This window comes from Palaemon carinicauda, chromosome 4 (genome assembly GCF_036898095.1).
Source record: "Palaemon carinicauda isolate YSFRI2023 chromosome 4, ASM3689809v2, whole genome shotgun sequence".
Lineage (NCBI taxonomy): Eukaryota > Metazoa > Arthropoda > Malacostraca > Decapoda > Palaemonidae > Palaemon > Palaemon carinicauda.
The window spans coordinates 80,698,524-80,702,648 of NC_090728.1; the positions used below are offsets into that span (position 1 = coordinate 80,698,524).

At 33.5% G+C, this 4,125-nt stretch overlaps 1 protein-coding gene across 1 annotated transcript in view; it reads right to left on the reverse strand.

The window, feature by feature from the left end:
• Window positions 1–579: 579 nt before the first annotated feature.
• LOC137640030 (serine/threonine-protein kinase PLK2-like) overlaps window positions 580–4,125 on the reverse strand; it is a 51,444-nt gene continuing 47,898 nt past the window's right edge. Inside the window, exon 9 of the mRNA XM_068372398.1 lies at window positions 580–4,125. This exon is cut by the window's right edge and continues 732 nt beyond it. The gene's annotated coding sequence lies outside the window, so the exon portion shown is untranslated.

A 4,125-nucleotide genomic window follows, 5' to 3' on the forward strand; every position in this document is an offset into this window, starting at 1 on the left:
TTACCATTCCCTTAATTTTTCTTTGTAATACATACTATATTTACAAGTTTAATAACTGCTGGCTAATTTTCTCTTTTCTAAGTTTTTTTTTTTTTTTTACTTTGTAATACATATAATACTTTAAAGAATTTAATATTTTTTTTGCTCATTTTTTTTTTCACTTCTATATAGGTCTAAATTTATTTACATAAACTTTGTTTATTGTGACTAATGCATTATCATTTTTTAAGTAGATCTGACTTAAGTTTCAGAGCATAGGATTTTATTTTCAGTATAATATAAAGGAAGAAAATAAGCCTCATGATGTTCTCATGGAACTCCCATTTCTGTAAACTCCAAGGCATTATCAGGTAAGCCATGTACAAGAGGCTCCAAGAATTTCTAAATATTTTAATTCTTGATTGTTGTCAGCCTAACTATTGAACACACATTCCCCAAATGTTTCAGACATCGTTTTACCCTTTGCCATTGACACCTTGTTCAGAATACTGTATAAGGCTTAGATATGACATTTACCACCAATCTTCTGCCAATATTATATGAAAGATGCAATTGTATATTGTACAAATAGAGGAAAAGTAATTTTCATAATGGATTCTTTATTATAAACAAAAAGCAAGTAAATTTACAACAAGAACTGCAAAAAATGAAAGACCATGAGAGTCAATGATGCTAATTTATACATCATAGTACTGCACAGATTTTTTTTTAAACTTGACTACCACAGTTACTTTTATAACACCTTAAACTATAATATATACATGTCTTGAATGAGTCAGTAGGATGATAATGCCATAATCTAACCATATTCAGGCTATGACAAATAATTCTCCGTTTCAACTGACCTGTGGTAATATTCTGGTCACTTAAAACAGTAGTGAGAACAGGACCATGGAAGATTACAATACAGAACCATGGAAGATTAATCTTACATTACAGGAAACTCAAATTTAGTAAACTTTTGAAGGGTGTATATTTCACCCTACATACTATACTGGAAGGAATCTTGATTAGTGGACACATATGGAGCTGTCCCCTGCGGTAAAGGTCAATGAACATTGGTCCAGGTTTTGCAGAAAGCTTGTTCTTTTTTATCCATGTCAAACCAAAATCTTTTATGCAACACAATTACCACTCAAAACTTTCTGTGCATTTGGTCAACTTTTGCTGATTATGATCAGTCAACTAACAGATCAACTGAACCAAGTTAACTGTCCTATTACATGGAAGACATCTCATACTGTCAAGGCCCAACTTCATGTTAAAACATTACTGAAAATCCACTCCCAAGTAGCCCCCTTGATTAGTACTCTTCATAATTCGATTATGAATACTGAAACTCAGATTACCAGGTGACGGTCATTTAAGATTACCAACATCTGCAATTACACTGTATTTGTTATGATACACTGTTGTTCTTATACAGAAAATGCAATAGTAATGGAACAAATTTCAGCTCCAACATTGTTACAGTACATTATAGACAAATCATATTAGTAGGTTAAGAATTATGACCAATTACTACTGGTAAGAGTCACATTAATTTGAGCACAACAAAGAAACAACTTTATATATGGAGGAGGAGTTACCTGAACTCCTCTCAACTATTCTTACATAAAGGCACCAATTTGGAGGATTTTTATGTAAAGAAACCAATAGATAATTTATATTAATGATTTTAGGAAGACCACTTGCCACTATCCTGTTTGAAAGACCTGAGCACTACAGACTTGATAATGAAAACAACAAAACACTTTTCATTACACTATATATACAAGAAGTACTGTATACATAAATGGACAAAAAATCACATTAGTATCACAAAAAAAACAAAACGTACACAAAATTACCACAGAGAATCACAGAAACAATATAACTTCTAAAACAAAATAATTAATCCTTGGCACAGACCTTCGCCAACTTCATGGACAAACTAATAAGTAATATAGACCATTGAGCCTCTAGTGCCTCATTTCAAGCTCTAAAGCTGCACTAGCAGTCACATCTCCATGACTTCAGTAATTGAAGAGATTTGGAAAAGTAAATTCATAACCAGAAAAATGCAAAATCCTGAAGCTGACCTCCTCAATGAGGAGTAAACCTGTAATACTTCTGCCTTTACAGTATTTTCTTACTCTACTTTAGAAGGTATGACTTTACTTCTCCAAACCCTTTAAAAAGTACTGCAAAGATGTATTTAAATTATTTAAACAAAAGCCTGCCTACCTTTTCAATATTAAATAGAAAAGCAGAAGTCCTGCCATCTTTGGTTAGACAGATAAGAGAGGCAAAGATACCCCATTAAAAAGTTTTATTACAGAGTATTGAAAAAGCAAAGCTGATTTGTAGAGGGAGATTTCAAAGGAATACCCACTTCCTTTCAATTCTTAGTCACCTATTGCACACATCTTGCTATTAAATGGCTTAAGTTAAGTGATTCCAACCTTATCATTAATTATTAACAGACTCAAGCTTTGAGATGAGTGACTAAGAATTCTCTCTCTTTATAACAGCCATGCTTTCAATAGAAGGACCAGCAAAGTCACCCAGTCTGTACTGGCTAAACAGTGGACTAAAGATGACTTTCTAATATTCAGAAATATGAGATCATTAAGCTTTCCAAAACCCTCACAAATTTCAATCAATCAAACGTGTGGTTTGTACTACAGCATATTTTGATGGACATTTTAAATCCTTTCATCAAGCAAATTGGTAATCTTGGGAACATTACTTGGATACATTTCAAGCTAACTTATGCAACATAAAATTTTCAATTATTTATCATACTTCTACAATTTTTCTGTATTACCAAGAAAATATTCCCATGAACACCTAAAAACTTTTCATATGTGAATACAGAACATGGTTACATAAACCAATTTGATGCTAATGCCATTACTGAATAGGAAACAACTTCTCCCAAAACTGTATTTGGTAAAGTGCAGTAGTTACCTGAGCCATAAATGGGAACACAGGAGTAATCAGTATTTCTTTGGTTGTGAAAAAGGCCTCATTCTGCAAATAACAGAATTAGAAATATTTCCAGCTTTACAAATATCAAAAAACAAAGTAGTAGTTACATTTTACAAAATTTGCAGTCATTCTATGACTGATAATATTAATAGAAGTGTGCACATCATAAAATGGTCTGTATTGTTTAAGATCTAGTACCTCAATAAGGCTTACTGGATCACACTGACCAGGAAACCAAACTGAAATGCCACTTCTAACACATACAGCCAACAACACCTCTGCCAAGAAATTCCATTTTGACTGCAGCAGAGCGTACAAGGACGGACTTGCTTAGGATTGACAACACAAGAGAAATGTTGCTTGGTAGCTTTCTCGCAGCTGGCCTGTCACTCTGAATCCTTGTATCACAGTTTCCATGGTGAGAGAAATCTGGACAAAACTCCTTTCCTTGAAATCTGCTCTTGATACAATTAATGTAATTTAATTACATATGAAGAAGGGAGAAGTCACTTGATGCAAAAAGAAGTGAAACTTTCTTTGATGTAATCATGAAGCATATTTCTATTTCATGAGCATAATGTGTGTTTTTTGTTTTTGAGCATATTTTATTCCGAGATCACTGAAAATTTGATTTATTTTACTTGGCAAATCCCCTAACACCTTGGAGAACTCTTGCACTGAACAGAAGAGGTATTTCACTACCACAACCACCACCGTTTAATACAGAAAATTTCTGAAAGTTCTATTTTCACTCAAAGAGGGACTGCATTGTCCTAATTAGCCACAAGATAAGCAATCCCTCACAAATTGGTACTTAAAAAAGTTTTTTTTTTTTTTTACAGCTTTACCCTTTCTGAACTCTTTGGTAAATACTGTAGATGGGGCAAAAAATCAACATATACCTGGAAAAATCTTTCAAACAGAGCAATCCTCCACTCACCCCCGACATTTTTTGATGTCAAGAGCTGAACTGCTCTGACCAGCTTCCAAACTCCTGAAAAGGTTCATGAAGAGGCTTCCTTTTGCCCTTGACTATCAACATGGGCAGTGATAAGACATGGAACTAACACTGAGGTAGAGCTTATGGGCTCTCAAACTCTTATGATTAAATTGTGTCAAACATGTAACACAAAACAATGTCACATAGGTAAC